The sequence below is a fragment of the Muntiacus reevesi genome, chromosome 9, assembly GCF_963930625.1.
Source record: "Muntiacus reevesi chromosome 9, mMunRee1.1, whole genome shotgun sequence".
NCBI classification, from domain to species: Eukaryota; Metazoa; Chordata; class Mammalia; order Artiodactyla; family Cervidae; genus Muntiacus; species Muntiacus reevesi.
Genome location: NC_089257.1, coordinates 32150331 through 32172704, shown reverse-complemented (window position 1 = coordinate 32172704; position 22374 = coordinate 32150331). Strand labels below are relative to the sequence as shown.

At 40.1% G+C, this 22374-nt stretch overlaps 1 protein-coding gene across 1 annotated transcript in view; it reads left to right on the top strand.

The window, feature by feature from the left end:
- Window positions 1-21337, top strand: part of METTL15 (methyltransferase 15, mitochondrial 12S rRNA N4-cytidine) — a 351902-nt gene extending 330565 nt beyond the window's left edge. The window contains exon 7 of the mRNA XM_065944510.1: window positions 20106-21337. The gene's annotated coding sequence lies outside the window, so the exon portion shown is untranslated. The remainder of the gene's footprint in view (window positions 1-20105) is intronic.
- Window positions 21338-22374: the final 1037 nt, after the last annotated feature.

The following is a 22374-nucleotide window of genomic DNA, read 5'->3' as shown; positions in this document are numbered from 1 at the left end:
ATGGCAGTAGTGGAAGAGGAAGAAGGAAGAGAAGGCGAGGAAAGAGAAGGAGAAAGTCAAGGGAACCTTGTAATAGATAAGGATCGAGGAAAAAAGATCAGATTACTTGAAAAACTGCTCTTATCTTTTCAATGATGAGTAATGGCTGAGAGAGAGATTTTTGAAAGCAGACTTCAATCTGGTCCATGGGAGATGTCAATTTCTTCTCTTACATGCTGACGTGTCATTGCAGGTGTGGTAGTTTTAGAATTGTATGCTTCCTAAACCCCGAGAGACCTCTCAGTAATTGTTCATCTCTACCCAGTCATCATGCTGACTAAATGTCCTCTGTGGTCTTGGATCTTTAGAGTTGCTTCTGCATTAATTTCCCCCTAAAATCCCTCTCTCCTTGATGCCCTACTGTTGGCTTCACATATTTTTCAATGATAATGTAAACATCTAATGCCATGGAAACAATTTTGGTGTCTTAATTCAGAATGTCTCAATCTTGGCTGCACCTTAGCATCATTGGCAAGTCAGGATCTCCTCCTTCTGGGATTTTGATTTAATTTATCTAAGGTGAGACCCTGACCTCAGTCATTTTAAAAGCTCTCCAGGTATTTCTTAATGTACAGTTAGGGTTGAGTGCTACTAAGTGAATTGAATAAATTGCTGAGATGAAAACCTTAGTCACAGTTTGCCTATTAATTCTAACATACAAAAAACTGAAGAAAATTAAAGGAGAAAAAATAGTCATTGTTTGTTAGAAAAATATTTGCCTTTTAAAATAGTGAGGCAAAAAAGACAGCATTCATGACCAAGGCTATGCATAAATAGATAATTTTTGTCAAAAAGCTTGGCTTATTTGGAGCACTGCATAAAGAGAGAGATGCTCCCAGGATTTGAAACTGGTCCCAGGACTAGAAATTTAGAGGGATTTGTGTTGAATTATGAAATTAAAACATGGTCTAAGTTTAGCAAAAGTAATTTTCCAATGAGTTATTGCTCAATATTATCTTTACACATTAAATCTTGGCCTGCCTAAAAGGGAAATTGAATAACTTTATGGATTTTTTTTTAATACATACGGCTGGCCCTGGATATATCCATAGGCAAACAGCTCAGACTTGATATAAAACGGGCTAGAGAAACAGATCATCTATATAGTTTGGCCCACTAATTTTACAGATGAGTAAACCAAGGGTCAGAGAGTGGGAGGAGTCGTGTAATAATGCAAAGGTGGGGCCCAGTTTTTACCTTCTGGTCCATTCTTCATGTTGTGGAATTAAACACTGAATGCTTATTGAATATCTGACATGTGCCTGATTCTCTCAGGGGCACTCTTACTGAAACTGGGAGACAGGATTGGAGTTGTTTGTTGTTGCTGTTTTCCAGTCACTGAGTCATGTCCAACTCTTTGCAGCCCCATGGACTACAGCCCGTTAGGCTTCCCTGTCCTTTACTATTGCCTGGAGTTTGTTCAAAGTCATATCCATTGAGTCAGTGATGCCATCCAACCATCTCATCCTGTCACCCCCTTCTCCTCCTGCCCTCAATCTTTCCCAGCATCAGGGTCCTTTTCAATGAGTCAGCTCTTCACATCAGGTAGATAAAATATTGGGGCTTCAGCTTCAGCGTCAGTCCCTCCAATGAATATTCGGTGTTGATTTCCTTTAGCCTGGTTTGACCTCCTTGTCTCCAAGGGTCTCTCAAGAGTCTTCTCCAACACCACAGATTGAAAGCATCAATTCTTTGGCACTCAGCCTTCTTTATAATCCAACTCTCACATCTGTACGTGACTATTGGAAAAGGCATAGCTTTGACTATGCAGAATTTTGTTGGCAATGTGATGTCTTTGCTTTCTAACATGCCATCTCGGTTGCTCATAGCTTTTCTTCCAAGGAGCAAGCGTCTTTTAATTTCATGGCTGCGGTCACCATTCACAGTGATTTTGGAGCCTAAGAAAATAAAATCTGTCATTGTTTACACTTTTTCCCCATCTATTTGCCATGAAATGATGGGACCAGATGCCATGATCTTTGTTGGTTGAATGTTGAGTTTCTAAGCTAGCTTTTACACCCTTCTCTTCACCCTCATCAAGAGGCTCTTTAGTTCCTCTTCACTTTCTGCCACTAGAGTGGTATCATCTGTGTATCTGAGGTTGTTGATAGACTTCCCTGGCATGTTTATTCCAGTTGATTCCAGTTGATTCCAGTTGAGTCATCTAGCCTGGCATTTCTCATGATGTACTCTGCGTAGAAGTTAAATAAGCAGGATGACAATATACAGCCTTGACGTACTCCTTTCCCAATTTGAAAGCAGTCCATTGTTCCATGTTCAGTTCTGACTCTTGCTTCGCGTCCTGCACACAGGTTTCTCATGAGAGAGGTAAGGTGGTCTGGTATTCCCATCTCTTTCAGAATTTTCCACAGTGTGTTGTGACCCACACAGGCACAGGCTTCAGTGTAGTCAATGAAGCAGAAATAGATGCTTTTCTAGAGCTCCTTTGTGTTTTCTATGATCTAATAGATGTTGGCAATTTGATCTCTGCATTCTCCCTTTTATAAGTCCAGCGTGTACATCTGAAAGTTCTTAGTTCACATACTGCTGAGGCCTAGCTTGAAAGATTTTAAGCATTACCTTTTTAGCATGTGAAATGAACACCATTGTATAGAAGTCTGAACATTCTTTGGCATTGCTTTTCTTTGTGATTGGAAAGAAAACTGACCCAGGTTGGTAGGATAGGAGTTTGGATACAAAAATTAGAAAAAAAAAATCCCAAGTAGTAACTAAGACTCTCATTTATTCAAGTGTCTTGGAAACTTATTTTGGTCATGCCAAGAGCATGATCTGAATGGGGCCAATGACAAGGTCTGTATTGTTGAGCCACCTGGGCTGTTGACTCCTCTGATAAAGAGAGATAGGGTCAGAGCCTGGGTGGGTTTGAACCTGAAGGTCAAGGTTAAATGTCACCAGCAGTTATAAGGATGGAAGAACAGAGTCTGGCAGTTCATTCCTATGTGCACTTAGGAGGCATCTCAGCCTCATCCTTAATAAATCAAGCCTTCAGGAGAAACATCTTCCAGCATTTTCCTAAGACTCAGTGAGGTGACTCTTTTGGAAAGAAGATTGCCACATGTAATATAGGATGCCAGTTAAATCTGAATTTCAGATAGACAACAAATACTTTTTAAAGTATAAGTATATTTCATATTGGCCCCAAGTACACTCAAAAGAGTATCAGTTGTATATGCTCCATGAAGCACCTTCTGATGTCTTCCCACCCTGCGATGGGTCTGGGGTTGGCCTGCTAGACCAGCAGAGTTGAGAGGCAGGTACTCTTCTGAATTGCCCAAAGGAGTTGAGAGGCAATTGCTTTTGAATTGTCCAAAGGGTCTGTATTCCTGTTGAACCTCAGAGCTGCAAGCCATTGAATCAGATTCTATGGGGGGGTGGTGAGTGCATAGGTTTCCTTTGACTTTGTGTTCTTGCTGTGTGACAATGTCAGAAATTGGTAAATTTTAGAGAAGGGAACTGGAGACCAAAAAAACCCTCTGAATGCTGACTTATTCCCATTGTCATGAGCAATTCGTGATTCACCTGCATGTTGATACCTCCTGGAAAGCCTATGTCATGTCTCCATTTGTGATTTTCAGAAATCAATTCTAGCTTTTCACTTTATGAGTACAAGTACAAAGTTCATGGATTTCACTAGCATTATCTGGGGACAAAGATAAAAATGGTAGTCCCTTCCATGAGTACAGGATGCTATGATTTAATAATATGTAAAGCACCTAGTGTGGTGTCTGGCTTCAGTAATTGGTCGTTGAAGGTCAGTAAGGAATTTTTAGATACATCAGGTACTTGATGAGGTAGGCACACTGTGAGACTGAGCACCTCAAATGTATATAGTTAGTATAAGGCAGAGCTAGAACTAGATCTCAGTTTTGCTGATCCTTAATTCCATGTGTTCCTACTCAACAGTGATGAGTCCTGAATCTCCTGAGTGATTCTGGCTTCTTTGCTGTAAACTAGAGGAATCCACTTGGAAACCATTCTTGTAAATTCCTATGCACAGACCTTCACATTCCTAGTTCTATGCTTCCCAAATCTGGCAACTCATGCCCTTCCTCTACTTCTCTTAGCATCTGATGTGAAGGAACACTATGAGATCAGTCAATATTTGGACTCCGTGGTTTTTAGTGTAAGCTGGTAAGGTTAGGAGTCTTGTGGGCAGAATCGAGAGTGAGCCTCCCCAAGTTTAGTTCATCACATGGTCTCTATTCCATCACATCGCATCTTAGCTGTTGGGCCTGAAGACTAAGAATGGAGCATCAATAATTGAAGGTACAATCACAGCTGAAGCTTCCGTTAGTTATTTTTCTCCAACCCTGACATTTTATGAGTCAACAAAGCCAAAGCCATCAATATGAAGCAGATTATTTTTAGCAGTTTCTTAACCAGTGTGCTCTAGCTTTAGATTAAACACTGACGTTGGTTATTATTAAAATTCTGAAAATTCTGGGCAGAGAAGAGCCCACGTTAGTACAGTAAACACTGGGCTTTCATTATCTTGTTTTGAAAAATATCGACTTGCTGCTGCTCCCACCAAATACAACTTCGTAAAACTAAGGGATTGTGGATTTGCTAAGGATTAGTTGTCCAAGGTCAGAGTCTGAATGTGTGGGTGTTGTATGCATGGTTGGATATTACTTTGGACTTCAACCTTTTCAGATTTGCAATGTCTTAGCAATGGCATTATCTTATTATCATTTAATTCTGTGAAGTTTGTCCCATTTTCTGATCAACACCAAAAATATGGTGCTACAGATTTTTAAAGTAGATTATCAGTTTTGCTTTGAGACTTTTGTTATATCCTTCACAATTTGAGATAACTAGGACAGCCTCTGGTATCGTGAAACTAGGGTTGGGAATCAATTCCCCTGGCATGATGTAAAGGAAAGAACACTGATGTTGGAGCCAGAAGACCTGCCACTTACTAGATGTGTGTCCTTGGGAAAATGTCTTAAGATCTTAGATTTGTCATTGTTTAATTGAAGGGATCTGGACTATAGCTGCTGCTGCTGTTGCTGCTAAGTCGCTACAGTCGTATCCGACTCCGTGTGACCCCATAGACGGCAGCCCACCAGGCTCCCCCATCCCTGGGATTCTCCAACCAAAAACACTGGAGTGGGTTGCCATTTCCTTCTCCAATGCATGAAAGTGAAAAGTGAAAGTGAAGTCGCTCAGTCGTGCCCGACTCTTAGCAACCCCATGGACTGCAGCCTACCAGCCTCCTCCGTCCATGGGATTTTCCAGGCAAGAGTACTGGAGTGGGGTGCCATTGCCTTCTCCGGGACTAGAGCAATAATACCCAAACTGAGTCCTACATACTCACTGAGATTCTTCAGGGTCACCCATGGAAGAGGGACAAGCAGTCTTCAAACAGATGTCTCAATCTCTCCATCTCCAGCCCACTTCAACTACTCATTGCCATTTCTTTTAAACCTCTTGAGCTTCTGCTAAAGATTTCATCTGGAAAAGATTTTTCTTGGGAAAGGTCCCATTGCTAAGAAAGTTTGGAAATCACTGGGCAATATGCTTTCCAATCTTTCCAACATTCTAATGTTCTAGACAATACCAAAGGGTTGAAAATATGTCATCAAAATAATCACTGACAACTTTTAACAAATTCATTCGGAGTTTATTTTGTAGAAAGGTATCCAATCTGAGAGGGATCCTGAGGATTCTTACTCATCCAGTGTAGTGCGGTGCCCAGGAGCTTAGGCTCTGGGGTCAAATGGCAGAACTTCCACTTCTGCCTCCGGCTCTTGCTGCACATCTTGAGCAGTTCACTTTGCCTCTCTGCGCTTCCGTTACCTCTGTAAGCCTTGTTTTCCCCTCCTTTTGCAAACAGGAAACTGAGGCACAAAGATGATACTGAGATGAGGAAGATAGCAGTTCCCACCTTGTAGGGTTTTTCTGATAATTAAATGAATTAATGCATAAATCATTTACTATAGGAACTGGCACATAGTATATGCTGAACAAATACCAGTTATTGTCACAAGTTCATTTATTTGTTAAATATCTATTGTGAATCTGTTATGTTTTGGTCACTGTGCTAAATTTTAGAGATTTAGAGTGAATACAATATAATTCCACCTTCGTGAATGTCCTAGGGTAGTAAGAGAGAAATAGCATAGAGATGGTCAAGTAAAAACACACATACACCTGTGTGATAACTTTTGCTAAGGCTCTGAGGAAGGTACATGTGGAGGCAGAAGGAAGAACTGATGCAAAAGAGGTAACTCATGACAGTTGTTTGAGATGCTCTAGAAAGGCTGCAGGATGGGTTGCAGGACAGCAGTAGAAGATAAAGGAAGGAAAGTGCAGACTAGGTCTGGGTCTTCAGTAACTGATCCTTCTAATGTGTGAGCTCTCCTCTAATATAGATGCCGGGCAAGGGATGAGTATCTTCACCAGCATCTCTGTCCCCCTTCCGCATCATGTCTGGCTTATTCCATCCAACCACAAGGAATTATTCTGTACATCTTGCCAAATCAGAGCCTGAAGGCGTATATTTGCTTGCGTGTTTCAGTTATTCATTGAGAACTCAAGGATTTCAAATAATTTCCAGACAAATCCCTTGGGAAAAAGAGAGGGTGGGAGAGAAGCTTAAAGACCTGTAGTCTTTCTAATAACACTTAAACCTGAACAAGCCATCTTCCTGAGAGCCAAGTGAGGCCCTCACACCAAAATCTCTGCTGTCTTTAGTTGGAGAGAAACTCAGACACAATCTAGGCCTAAATAAGAGATAATGCCAGAAATCTCAGTGAAAAGGAATAATACATTTAGGCATGAAAAGTTCCTTGTTAAGAAATGAGCCCAAATAGAGCAATACTTTCTCTCTTTTGTACCCTGCCCTTCTTCCCTTCCCTCATGGCCCACCAGTTCCTCCGACATTGGCTTTTGAATGCTTCGGAGGCTCCAAAGTTTTTATTAATGTTATTTAGCCATGTGGCATAATTATTGATCCTGGCACAAAGCTGACTCTTGATACTCCACTGTAAAAATAAATGAAGAATGAGTGAGCAAAAGATCAAAGGAAGGAGAGGTGAATATCCGAGGGGCTATTTGAGCCACCACTAAATCTATAGGCTTCGTAGGGACAAGGGTTATGACTTTTGCTGTCCTTTGTGGCCACCATGTGCTTTATGGGCATGTGGTCGATGCTCAGCAAGACACCTGCGGGCCTTAGTGAAAGCCAGGATACTCTTTGTGTGCCAGTAAATGATGATGCAAATGGGCAGTTGAGGCTGACTCTCTAGGCTGCCTTTAACTTCGTTTCTAATTTGTGCAATTTCATACTTCTCCCTGAAAATTCAGGTCTTTCCAAAATATGAGGCTGGATCATTAAAACTGCAACACCTATTCTAATCTTTCTTCGCTCATTTCCTCTGAACCCTGCTCTTCTCTGTCTTAACTGAGACTCCCAGACTCCCATTTAAGCCAGTTCAAGGGAGCCTGTCAGTCCTAAAGGAAATCAGCCTTGAATTTTCATTGGAAGGACTGTTGCTCAAGCTGAAGCTCCAATACTTTGGCCACCTGATGTGAAGAGCCGACCTATTGGAAAAGACTGATGCTGGGAAAAATTGAAAGCAAAAGGAGAAGAGGGCAGCCGAGGATGAGATGGTTAGACAGCATGATCGACTTAATGGACATGAAGTTGAGCAAACTCATGTGGAAGACAGAGGATATAGTACAGATAGCAGAGGACGGAGGACAGAGGAGCCTGGCGAGCTACCGTCCGTGGAGTCGCAAAGAATGGGACATGACTTAGCACCTTCAACAACAACAACAACAATGGAGCCAGTACCAGGCGCTGCCTCTGTATTTGGCTTTGAGGTCAGTGCAGGGGAAGATGAGGACTCTCTGCCCTTGAGAATTTTGTAATTCAATTTGGGAATAAATGACACAAAGTTAACAGCTGGAGGACAGTTAGCAAGCACCATGAGAAAGAGCTAAATTGCATTTTAGAGTTCAAAGAAGGGAGAAAGTGTAGCAAAGTAGGGTGAAGTGTTACTTTTCTTCTGGCTTTCTACCCCTCAGAAGCCTCCTGGTGGCCCTAGTGAATGATTATATTATTAATGCAAATGTTAATGTGTGCCTCATACATGAAGATTTTTAGCTGTAATGACTTTTTGTCACACAACATGAAGTCTCAGTCCCCATGGAAATGGTAATATAAGGATGTGTGTTGGGATGAGAGGAGTTTAATTTCAATCAATACCAAGAAAAAGAGGGAGAATGATGTTCTATACATTTTGAATGTCCATCCACAGAACCCCTTATATTCTTTAAGGATATAGGTGTTTCACTGGATTATAAGCCCTTTGGGTGCAGGGACAACCATTTCTTATTAAAATGGCTTCCAAATTCTGTCATTCAAGGATTTAAAGAGGCTCTCAGTAGTATTTGTTGAATTAGTTACATATCCAGAAAAACTGAGCAATTATTTTAGTGATTATCAAAGAAGACAATTCCTCACATCCCTCAGATCCCCTTCCCAACTCCCTTTGTCCTTTTCCTTTGTACTAAACTCACTAAAATTCCCTCAGTTGGTGCAAGTATCTTTGTTATTTGAAGATTCACTCATTTATAAAAACTCTGCCTCCTTCCTAGTGTCCTTTCGTTAGAGACAATATTATGGGATTATTTATCTATGAAATACGTAGCATTCAATTACTGATGCATTTCAGATTTTCATGATACAGCATGGTACTTGCAAGCCAGGAACACTCATGGATACCCAGATATTATGCATGGCCTACACCCTACACTGTCTTGATTTAACAATTGCCTTGTTCCATTTCTCAACTTTTTCTCTTTGCAGCTACTTCTATAGTTGTATATGTGAGGGGGGGGGGGTTGGCCATGCAGCATGCAGAACTTCCCTGACAAGGGATTGAACCCATGCCCCCTGCAGTGGAAGCACATAGTCTTAACCGTTTGACCACCAGGGTTGTCCATCTTAACTACTTCTTATTCTTTCTCTTATGATTCTGTATTCCATGTTCTAGGAGGTGGAGGGGATATTCAGTGTGACAGAGAGGGCAGGATCTGAAGTCTGTCTGTTTAGTTTTACATCTTGACTCTGCCACATAACCATGGGCAAGCTTGTCTGTTCATATTTCACAGGGTTGTTATGGGTGGTAAGTGAGAGCTGGTATAAGTTATTTTGCTCCTCATATGACCTTCGACTTTCTCCCTTGATTCCTATCATACCTGACCTGTGGATCTGCTCATCTCAAGCAGACCTGTTTTATCCTGGCCTTCCCTTGGACACTTGCCTAGTATAAATCACATTTCTTGTTGTTATTGTTTAATCAATCAGTTGTGTTCAATATTTTTGCAACCCCATGGACTGTAGCCCATCAGGCCCCTCTGTCCATGGGATTTCCCAAGCAAGAACACTGAAGTGGGTTGCCATTTCCTTCTCCAGGAGATCTTCCCAACCCAAGGATTGAGCCCATGTCTCCAGCATTGTAGGCATATTCTTTACCACTGAGCCACCAGGGAAGCCATAAATGACATTTCCAAGCCCCCGCCCCAGCCTGTTCTTGTCCTCTCCAGCTCGGTAAAGTAGGAAAGTCTGTGACCCAAGGTCACACTTAAGGAGTCCTTGAGGAGTGTTTCAGACATTTAGCTCATATACACACATAAATGCCAACATGCTCACACAATAATTGTCATTATAATATCTAGGTAGGCACTTCCATCGTTTCTTTTCCCTAATAATAAAAATGTCTTTGTAACTAACTATGGAAATGGTGTGCTTTCTATCCTAAGAAATATTAGGAATGTTTCAGCATGAGCTGGAAAAAAAAAAAAACAGGCATTTTTTTTCTTCAGTTCTTTTTATTCTTTGGATGATACCTATCTTTCAGTTCCCATGCTAAGATTTGATGCCAGTCAAAATTGTGACCAATCCAAGATTCTTCCCATAACCTGAAGCCTGGTAATATTGTTAGCATTACCATCTCTTCCCAACTTTTCAGCACTTGACAAAATAATTCCCAGAGTGACCACTGAATAAGTGATCAGATACCATTTTGAGTTGTGACTTCACAGTCTGTAGAAATTATAAGATAATCACAAAGAAACGCATGTTGGCAAGCTTTAGGGATCAGGAGCTATAGATATAGGGGATCCTCCAGAGCATACATCTCTGGGTTCTTTTCATGGCTCAAGTCTGGGAACTGGGGCTAAACCTTCAATAATCTTATGGGAAAGCTCAGATAGAGGGATATTCGATGAGATTCTGACAGACTGCCAAATTGGAATCTAACTTTGCTTATGCATGTGGTATTCCGGGTAAAGTAATTGTCCTTTTAGTTAAAAATAATAAATGTATTTCTGTTTAAAGGGCAGGTATTTGGGATTGCTATATTTTGCCTGTGGCAAGCCCATAATGCAAACCAATGTGGTCTGGATGGGAGGAAATAATCAAAGACCACATGAGGTCCTAATCCCTTAGGAGCAGAGGCTCATGATATAGAAACTTAGGTAGTGGCCCTGAATGGTTATACATGGCTACTAAGTGGCAGGGTCGGGATTCAAATTCAGGTTCCTAAGACCCCTGACTTTTTCCTCCCACTACTATCATACACTGCTTCATTTTGAAATTGATTCCAGAGCTGAGAGTGACCTCAGTCAATTTCCATTCCAACCACTTTATTTTAAAGAGAGGGAGAGATGGGTTAAGAAATGTCCATTAATGCAAAGAACTAAACCTGTGCTCTGTGACAACCTAGAGGGGTGGGATGGGGTGGGAGGTAGGAAGTAGGTCCAAGAGGGAGGGCACATATGTATACCTATGTCCGATTGATGTTGATATATGGTAGAAGCCAACACAACATTGTAAAGCTCCCATTCTTTGTGACCCTGTGGACTGTAGCCCACCTTGCTCCTCCGTTCATGGGTTTCTCCAGGCAAGAATACTGGAGTGAGTTGCCATTTGTTTCTCCAGAGGATCTTCCTGACCCAGGGATTAAACCTGGGTCTCCTGCATTGCAGGCACATTCTTTGTAAAGATAGACTCTTTATAATAATAAAGCTATTGTCCTCCAATTAAGAACAAACAACAAAAAAAGGAAATACCCATTTCCTTGAATGAAAATCTCACCTTATAAAATATCTGTTCCACATCTAGGGGTTGGGAGTGGATCTAACAATCTTGATTAAAAGGAAGCTCGAAGGTGGTCCCTCTGCATTGGTGGTAGGGTTTCCCTATGTAATTTCTTATGCATTTTTCATGGATGCCTGATTCCTTCAAATGGATTTGATTCTGTGATATGTAATATGAGTAACATTTTTGGAATACTTTCAATGCATTCTTTTTTGCTTTTCAGTGTATATGGCTTTCTCCCCAGTAAGCCCAAGAGCTACATCTATTACATGTTTCAGCAGGAATGAAAAGAAAGATAATATTCAGCTTCTGACATCCCAATTAGTGTTTTTCAAAACTTCAGTAGTATAATAGTCTTCATGCCCCATTTTGTTGAGAGAAACTAATACGCACATACACATTCCCTCATCTTGCCTTGATTATAAAGTAAGCTTGATTATAAAGTTTTACAGAGATTTATAGGCATCCTGCAAATACAGGAAGAACAAGGTGGAGGTATTCAGGTTACCTTGAGGGATTTGAGGAGAGATAGAAGTAGAAGCACGGTCATTCATGTGTCCCATCCTCCCTCTCTTAGAATGAAATAGCAGAATATTGGATGAGAAAGAGGGAATGCTGAAGGCTGAAATATTTCTGCTCCCTTTTCTATTTAGGATGCTGGAAGGTGATTTCTTTATAGGTTGTCTGCTTCACTTGAAACTGGGCATCACAGAATGGTTAAGCAGAAGGAGGACATGAATGCAGCCTTCTCAAAGCAGCCTTATTTCCCATGAAGCATGTGAAGGACCCAGAATTTTCCCCATGTTCTTGGGATAGTATAGGGTGTTTACCTGAGATTTTGTCTGAGGAGTTTGCCAGAAAGGATTCCTGGCATAAAGAAAAAAGTGGTCTTGAAGTTGAGGCCTGTGTGCAAGTTCCAGCTGACCCTCAATGGACTCTGCAAAATCATCAGTGGTCAAGTGAGCAGGGAAGGTAATATACCTCACAAGGCAAATGAGAGCAAACCATGAGTGTCACCAGTTGCAAACTGGACAGTGAATGTCAATAGAACACTCGGGAATAGGGCCAGTCTCATGTCAGTGGTCTCTAGTCCAGGGAACAGTTCATACCAACCACTACTTAGTAGATGTGAGCAAGAATCCAAAAGTTACCACATGCACTGAGGACCTGGTCTCCCCCCTCTCTTTATACCGTAGTTACAGAGCCCACATACCTTTTAAAACCCAGTTATCATCTTGGAGAGGAGTTGAATGGAGAAAGAGAAATAAGAAAGACTAAGAGCTTTATCTCAAAGGGACTGATCATTTATTTAAAGAGGAAATTTTTCTCAGAGACCAGTGAACTTTCCAGAAAGAGATAGATAATGAATATTATAGACTTTGTGAACCATATGAACTCTTTTGCAATTACTGAACTCTATCCTTGTAGCCTGAAAAAAGTCATGTGTGTGTGTAGGTGTGTGTTAAGTCACATCAGTAATATCTGACTCTTTATGACTCCATGTACTTTAGATCTCCAGGCTCCTCTGTCCATGAGATTCTCCAGGCAAGAATACTGGTGTGGGTTGCCATTTCCTCCTCCAGGGATCTTCCTGACCCAGGGATTGAACCCATGTCTCTTACATCTCCTGCATTGTCAGGCAGATTACATCTCCTGCATTGTCAGGCAGGTTCTTTATCACTAGTGCCACCTGGGAAGCCCAAAACAGTAATAAACATGTAAATGAATGGGCATACCTATGTTCTAATAAAACTTTATTTACACAAATAGTCAATGTGATTACAGGTGCTGGCTTGCCAACTTTTGGTCAGTATCATTGAATCAAGATAAGTTTTTTAAATTCAACTGAAGATAATTTTCTCCTACTATACAAAAAAGGTAAGAACTTCAGAGAAAAATGAAATTAAATATAGAAATAGTTTGTGTTTTATTTTCACATCTTTGTGACATATGAATAAAATTTTGCTTTCTCTCATATTGAAAGGAGAGAAGCTGTCTTATGTAAAGAGGAATATTTGTTTTGTTCCCTTCCCCAAAGCCTTGTGATCACTAGAAGTGTTGAAAGCTGTAAGAAGACAGGAAGATAAGCTCAAAGTGGGTGATAAAATAGGGAGGGAAAGAGCAGCTGACCACAAAGGACAGAACAGAGATTCTGGTTTCTTTGCCAGGAGCTCTGGAAATAAAGGAAAGGAAGCCCTGGCATGGGAAAGAACTTTGAATAGTCATAATTATGATAATGCTAGTGATGAAACTAATAATTGCCACTACAATTTCAGTCAGAATGGGCTACACTGTTGTAACAAACACCTCTGAAATCTCAATGGCTTAAAGCAAAAATGTTTTGAAAATGAAAATCACTCAGTTGTGTCCAACTTTTTGCAACCCCATGGGCTATACAGTCTATGGAATTATCCAGGCCAGAATACTGGAGTGGGTGGCTGTTTGCTTCTCCAGGGGATCTTCCCAACCCAGGGATTGAATCCAGGTCTCCTGCATTGCAGGCAAATTCTTTACCAGCTGAGTTACTTATATCTCATTAATTCCCCATGTCTATTGAGGGTTAGCTAGCAGCTCTCCTCCACATTGTCCTTGAGCTCCTTCCAGGATTTGACATTGAGTGAGCCACTATCTGCAGTATCATTGGTTACAGTGGTTCAGCAAAAGTAATAAAGTACAAACTGGCCATTTCTGGAAATGACACACCTTATTTCTGCTCACATTCCATTGGTGAAAGCCAGTCACACAAGTAAGCTTGACTTCAGTGGAGTAAAAAAAAGTGTGATCATTCTCTAGGGAGGAAAAGTTACTATTAATGGGAAAGTAATTAAATATCCCTCAACTACTGTTACTGGGTGACAACATACTGAATGAGCATTGTGCTAAGCATATCCTAGTTTTATCCTTACTCAGAGACCCTGTAAGATAGATATTGTCAACACTGTATTGATGAAAACAATGAAGATCTTGGGAATTAGATAACTCATTTTGCCAACCAATAGATGGTAAAGATTTAAACCCAGGTAGGTCTGATTCCGTAGCTTGTACTCCTAAGTACTATACCATACTTTCCTGATCATTTATGATATTAGATTAGGGATCTCAGCCTCAAGTGTATTCAGGGGCCAGGCAATTAATACAAATTTGTGAAGCTGTTTAGATATACTTCAACTTTGGATAGGGCTGTGGCAACCTGGAGAGCCCATGCTGTGTAATTCCTCTTAATCTGATCATTACTATGTAAAAATATGCTTATTATTGTCAGTTCTCCAGATCCTTAAAAAGTCTTCATAAATCTGATTTTTACATGTAATTCCCTGATTTCAAAATGTTAAAAGACAATCGAAGATTTTTTTCTTTTTAAATATGGGCTGAGTAAAATAAATCTAAGAGCCAAACATACCCTATAGGCTAGTAGTTTACACGCTTACTAGGTCTTCTGTGCTGTGCTTAGTCGCTCAGTCGTGTCCGACTCTTTGCGACCCCATGGACTGTAGCCCGCCAGGCTCCTCTGTCCGTGGGGATTCTCCAGGTAAGAATACTGGCGTGGTTTGCCATGCCCTCCTCCAGGTGATCTTCCCAACCCAGGGGTCGAACCCAGATCTCCTGCATCGCAGGCAGATTCTTTACCATCTGAGCCAACAGAGAAACCCACTAGGTCTTCTGGCGGATTCTAGTTGGTTCACGGGGAAGCCCAAAACTGAGGATAACGAACTTAGACTATCAATTAGGTTAGGCCCAGTCTATGTGTTCTTTCTGGTTAGTTGCAGAGCCACTATAGTATGGAAAGGCTGAATACTAAATTCAAATGATTATCATCAAGATGCATGAATATATATATATATATATATATATATATATATATATATGTTGGGGACATAATTGTGTATGGACATTTGATTTTGAAGCAATTCAAATGTTTAAACAGCTATGGAGCAATTTTCATTTACAAACTGTTGTCATGTAACATGCACTAATTTCTTCTTTCCCTGGCCGGTGTGCAGCTGTCATCTTTCACTGGGGAGTATTCCTAAGGAGGTGGATGCTCAATGCCCTCCAGTCTAGTTCATGCTGCACCACCAGGCTAAGCAGGCTCATGGTTTGATGTGTGCATTAATTACAACAGAACAAATGGAAAGGCCATTCTCAGTCTGGAGTAAGGCTGATCACGCTGGCATCTGGTGGAAAGAGTCAGGACTAGGCTTGGCAGAAAGTCGACTGGATATGTCTTTTCCTGGAAAGGTGATGGATGGAATTTTTGAAGGAATTAGGAAAGAGTGAAACTGGTAACTTCTTGCTTGGGGATCCAGGTATATATTTCTTGAGGGAAGATCTGTCACTTTCATCAGATTCTCAAATAGGTCTTGCCGCCTCTCACCATGAAGGCTTTCAAGTTGAAACATCATCAAGAAGGATATGGAAATATCTGCCCCCATCCCAGATCACTTTCCTTAAGAAAACATGTAAGGCAGGAGAGTTCACTGACCCCTAAACACAAGCTGTAGTTTCCTGCTGTTTTCTTTGCCTGAAATTCTCTTTCTGGCCATCTCTGTCTAGCCAATTCCCCTTCTTAAAAACAAAACACCTTCCTTCCCCACAAAACTAATCTATGAAGCTTTTCCCAACCCCCTTATAGGATATTTTTAATCTTTGAACTCTGAGAACATTTTTTTGTAGTGTTCTGAGAGCATTACAATTCTGCCTCTTATAGTTATGTGTGTGTGCATGCATGCATGTATGTGTGCATATATACCTCAATTTTTTTTTTTTTTTTTTTAGCAGAATAGTAAACTCCATGAGTTTACTACAAGGCGCTTCCCTTGTAGCTCAGTTAGTAGAGTCTGCCTGCAATGCAGAAGACCCCGGTTCGATCCCTGGAGAAGGGAGGTCCCCTGGAGAAGGAAATGGCAACCTACTCCAGTATTCTTGCCTGGAGAATCCCATGGACAGATGAGATGGCAGGTTGCAGTCCTTGAGGTCGCAAGAGTCAGACACGACTTAGCAACTAAACCACTGCCAAACTCCATGAGGGTCCTGAGAATATCTGACTTGAGATAAAGGTACTAAAATTTCTTTCTTTAGGAATCTAAGAGTTCTTTCTGGTTAAGGAAAAGTTCAACCAGAAAGTCAAAGGACACCATTAAGGTATAAGACTAAAGTACTTTGTCCTGCTCATTTGTCCTAACAAGTCAAATGAGTTGGCATTAGGCCAAGGTGGACATGGTTCAGTAATGTTGACCTACATACACGTCTTTTAAAGGTTGTACATAGAAGATTCTTTATCAAATTACTTGATCGTTCTATGTACTGGCACAGTTTCCTGGGCCCCCTTTTTTGACCAATTGTTATATATCTTTTCATCGATGATAACAACATTAAAATGCCTCTCTGTGCTTGTTTTGCAATTTCCACTGTTTCACAGTGTTGAAAACATCATAGAGTTAAAATCAGGTCACATCTGTTGCTTGTTAGGACCGTAACTTTGCCATATGTTCTAAGATCTGTGAAATGGAGAATAAATCCCTCATAGATGGAGATTTTCAGACTCTTGGCTCTCAGTGTAAATGTAAAGGTGTTCTGCTTTTGCAAGAACTGTGAGGAGTCTATGTGATTTGACCACATCATCTTAGATCTCCAGGAGCCAGCGTGGTGCTTAATACAAGGCCAGTGTGTAATTGATGTATGAGATCTTGCCAACTTTTCTATAACTGGTCAATCATGTAACCAGTATAAGGCTCATCTGTCTTCTTCTTCTGTACTGAGTCAATGCTTTATAATCTTTAAAAAATAAATCAAAATAGAAAAGATTCCAAAAAGTCTTTTGAGTGGTTCATCTGTGCCCTTAAATCTCAGGGATAGGATTGACAAGAACCCTGAGCAGACAGGCATGAGAGCTGTTTCTGCTTCAGCACAGGCCAGTAACTGAGTTTGTCAACTTGTATGAGTTGCTCCATCTCTCTGGGCTTCCACTTCTCTAGTTGTAAAATGAGGGGCTCAGATTAGATTTCCTAAGAGATCTTCCATGTTTCACATTCTGTGAATCTATTGCAGAGATACTCCCAACGTTATGGCCAAGAAGGCTAAGCGAGAGCATATTATGGGGAGCTCATTACATTACATATCAGGTGTTTTCCTCCACACTGAAGTAAATCCTTCATTTGTCTTTCCCTCTGCCTCATACCTCCCACAACTTTATTTTAGACTGTAGAGTTTGCCGCCAGGGTTTTCTCTTTTTTTTCCTAAATTTCATTCTTCTTGACATAAGTAGTAAAAGAGTTACTATGACGACCAAGTAATTTTCCTGGATGGCCACATTCAATTTGCTTAAGTAGATATTAGAATTGTAACATGTTTCATTAGCTCAGAGGCCCTTGGGATGTAACCCTGAAGTGCTGAGCAGACCAGAGCTTCAGGTTAAGCCCATTGAAACCTGGGTCTATTGACTGTGTAGAGATGGCATTTTCTTTATAGGGTCTCTGTCTTAGTTGCTTAGGCTTGGTAAGTACCAAAAGTAATTACTAAAGGAAATTATAAGAAGATCTGCTATTTTAGCTAACAAAAAAGAAATGAAAGAAAAACTTTAAACACACTGCTGGATAGCATAAATCAGAAAGTAAATAGCCAAGATATTTAAAAGATATGTTTTGTATCTGTTTGTTTATTTTCCTATTATATGAAAGAGGAAATTAGACCTTTATCTAAATTAAAGCTTAGATTCCCAAAGGCAGTATACTAAGCAGATGGAAATTATATGCAACGAATGTCCAACAGTAAGGAAATAGAATGAATTTGGTTATTTGTATAAAATGCTAATTCTTTTTTTAAATCGAAATATAGTTGATTTACAATATTATGTTAATTTCTGTATAGCAAAATGACTCAAGTCATACTACTCAAATACATGTTCTTTTTTCATATTCTTTTCCATTGTGGTTTATCCCAGGATATTGAATATAGTGCCGTCTGCTATACAATAGGGCCTTTTTTCCATCCATTCTTTATGTAATAGTTTGCATCTACTAACCACAAACTCCGAGTCCATTCCTTCCCTTTGGCAACCACAAGTTTGTTCTCTTATATCTGTGAGTCTGTTTCTGCATCATAGATAGGTTCATTTGGGTCATTTTAGATTCCACATAAGTGATATTATATGCTATTTATCTTTCTCTGACTTACTTCACTTAGTATGTTAATCTCTAGTTGCATTCGTGTTGCTGCAAATGGCATTATTTCATTCTTTTCACGTCTGAGTGGTATTCCACTGAATATATGTACTACATCTTTATCCATTCACCTGAAGGTTGGACATTTCGGTTGTTTCCATGTCTTGGCTATTATGAATCGTGCTGCTACGAATGTCAGCATGCATGTATCTTTTTTAAAGTCCTTTTTTGTTGGAGTATCGTTGCTTTACGATGTTGTGTTAGCTCTGCTGCACAGCGTAATGAATCAGCCACACGTGTACATATATCCTCTCCTTTTTGGACTTTGTCCCCACTCGGGGCCCTTCCCATCCAGGTCACCACAGTGTGTGAAGTGGAGTTTTCTGTTCTGTATAGCATATTCTCATTAGTTATCTATTTTATATACAACATCAATAGTGTATGTGGGTCAAACCCAGTCTGCTAATTCCTCTCAACCCCAATGTTTCTTTTTGAATTATAGTTTTGTCCAGATATTTGCCCAGGAGTAGAATTGCTCAGTCATATGGTAATTCTATTTTTAGTTTTCTGAGGAACCTCCATACCGTTTTTCCATAGTGGTGACACAAACTTACATTCTCACCAACAGGGTAGGAGAGTTCCCCTGTCTTCACAGCCTCTCCAGCATTTCTTATTTGTAGACTTTTTAATCATGGCCTTTCAGACTGCTGTGTAATGGTACATCATTGTAGTTTTGCTTTGCATTTAATTAATAATTTAATTATCAATTAACAATGTTGAACATCTTCTTTTCATATGCCTATTGGCCATTTGTATGCCTTCTTTGGAGAAATGTCTCTTTAGGTCTTCTGCCCGCTTTTCAATTGGGTTGTTTGCTTTTTTGTTGTTGAGTTGTGTGAGCTGTTTGTATATTTTGGAAATTAAGCCCTTGTTGGTAACATCATTTGCAAATATTTTCTCCCATTCCATAAGTTGTCTTTTCATTTTGTTTATGGTTTCCTTTGCTATGCAAAAGCATGTAAGTTTGATTAGATCTGACTTGTTTATTTTTGTTTTTATTTGTTTTGCCTTGGGAGCCTGACCTAAGAAACATTAGTATGATTAATGTCAAAGAATGTTTTGCCAATGTTTTCGTCTAGGAGTTTTATGATATCTTGTCTTATATTTAAGTCTTTAGGCCATTTTGAGTTTATTGTGCATGATGTGAGGGGGGTTCTAACTTCATTGATTTATATGCAGCTGTCCAACTTTGCCAGCACCACTTGCTGAAGAGACTACTTTTTCCCCATTTATATTCTTGCCTTCTTTGTCAAAGATTAATTGACCATGGGTGTGTGAGTTTATTTCTGGGCCCTCTATTCTGTTCCATTGATCCATATGTCTGTTTTTGTGCCAATGCCATGCTGTTTTGATTGCTGTAGCTTTGTAGGATAGGCTGAAGTCTGGGAGATTTATATGTCCTACTTTCTCCTTTTTCCTCAGGATTGCTTGGCAATTCTAGTGTTTTATGGTTCCATAAACTAGGATTATTTGTTCTAGTTTTGTGAAAAATCCCATGAGTAATTTGATAGGGATCACATTAAATTTGTATATTTCTCTCAGTAGTATAGCCATTTGAACAATATTAATTCTTCCAGTTCAAGAGCATGGGGTATCTTTCCATTGTTTGAACCATCTTTAATTTCCTTTATTAATTTTTATAATTCTCAGAGTATGTCTTTCATGTCCTTGGTGACATATTTAATTCTCATTTATTTTATTCTGTGAACTTCCAGATGTTCAAGCTGGATTTAGAAAAGGCAGAGGGACCAGAGATCAAATTGCCAACATCCGCTGGATCATAAAAAAAGCAAGAGAGTTCCAGAAAAATATCTACTTCTGCTTTATTGACTATGCCAAAGCCTTTGATTGTGTGGACCACAACAAACTCTGGAAAATTCTTAAAGAGATGGGAATACCAGACCACCTGACCTGCCTCTTGAGAAACCTGTACACAGGTCAGGAAGTAACAGTTAGAACTGGATGCAGAACAATAGACTGGTTCCAAATAGGAAAAGGAGTACGTCAAGGCTGTATATTGTCACCCTGCTTATTTAACTTATCTGCAGAGTACATCATGAGAAATGCTGGACTGGATGAAGTACAAGCTGAAATCAAGATTGTCGGGAGAAATATCAATAACCTCAGATATGCAGATGACACCACCCTTATGGCAGAAAGTAAAGAAGAACTAAAGAGCCTCTTGATGAAAGTGAAAGAGGAGAGTGAAAAGTTGGCTTAAAGCTCAACATTCAGAAAACTAAGATCATGGCATCTGGTCCCATCAATTCATAGCAAATAGATGGGGAAACAGTGACAGACTTTATTTTGGGGGGTTCCAAAATCACTGCAGATGGTAACTGCAGCCATGAAATGAAAAGACACTTGCTCCTTGGAAGAAACATTATGACCAACCTAGACAGCATATCAAAAAGCAGAGACATTACTTTGCCAACAAAGGTCCATTTGTCAAAGCTATGGTTTTTCCAGTAGTCATGTATGGATGTAAGAGTTGGACTATAAATAAAGCTGAGCACTGAAGAATTGATGCTTTTGAACTGTGGTGTTGGAGAAGACTCTTGGGAGTCCCTTGGGCTGCAAGAAGATCTAACCAGTCCATCCTAGAGGAAATAAGCCCTGAATATTCATTGGAAGGACTGATGCTGAAGCTGAAACTCCAATACTTTGGCCACCTGATGTGAAGAACTGATTCATTTGAAAAGACCCTGATGCTGGGAAAGAATGAAGGCAGGAAGAGAAGGGGATGACAGAGGATGAGATGGTTGGAAGGCATCAATGACTCAATGGACATGAGTTTGAGTAAACTCTGGGAGTTGGCGATGGACACGGAGGTCTGGCGTGCTGCATTCCTTGTGGCCTCAAAGAGTCAGACACAACTGAGCAACTGAACTGAACTGATACTACAGTTATAGTTTAGTAAAGACAATACTAACACATTTATTAATAAGCTTATGCATAAGTTCTAAAATTTAAGTGGCTTAACAAAGTAGAAATCAGCTATTGTATTCATGTGATAAATCAGACTGGCGATCCTCATCTGTGTTGCTGATTTTTCTCCATGTGGAATTCAGGTTCTTGGCCTTTTTCCATCTCATACTCTGCTTTCCTCCAAGGCAGGAGTTGGCAAATTATGTCATGTGGACTAAATATGGCCCTCCACTTCTTTTTGTAAATACAGTTGTACTGGAATACAGCCTCAAATGTTTGTTTGTGTATTGTCCATGGAAGCTTTTGCACCCTAAAGACAGAGTGGAGTAGTTGTGACAGATCATATGGCAACAAAGCATAAAATATTTACTATCTATCCTTGTACATAGAAAGTTTGCCAGCCTTTGCTCTAGAGTCCTTTTGTCATCTCCATTGAACCAGCAGGAGTAAAAGAGCGTGAAGAAGTTACAAACACTTCTTCAAAGTCTTAAATTAGAGGAGCCATATGTTTCTTCTACTTCAATTTCATTGGAAAAAACTGGTCATGTGTCTGAAATAGACATGAAGGGTGCTGGGAAATGCAGTCCCTGGCTGAAAAACTTCTTTCCAGCAGCAGCGTGTTACTATGAGAGTGCAGCGCACATTTTGGTAGACAGTTATGCATCTTTGCTACAAAACATCTAATCATAATCTTGAAAGGGACCATAGAAATTATACTTATTTAATTCCTACTCATCAAATGTGTGCTATGTTTTAGACATTATGTTGGGTTCTTAAAAAAGAGAGAGGAGTAAGGCTCAGTGAAATAAATGAAACCACCATTTACAGATTTTTTTCATTCTTACTACAGGAAATTCAAATTAAGACAGTCATTTAGTATAATTGTGGAGGGATAATGGACTGGTAGGGAATAGGCATGTGGTTTCTGTCTGATCTTAGGTCAGTGCTGACCCAGATGCCAGTTGTTGGTTATTACTGAGTGGTGGGAATATCAAAGAATGGTTTGTTCAGATTCAAAGACTGGGAGCAGAGACTGTCAGAGTTGGAGTTCAGGGG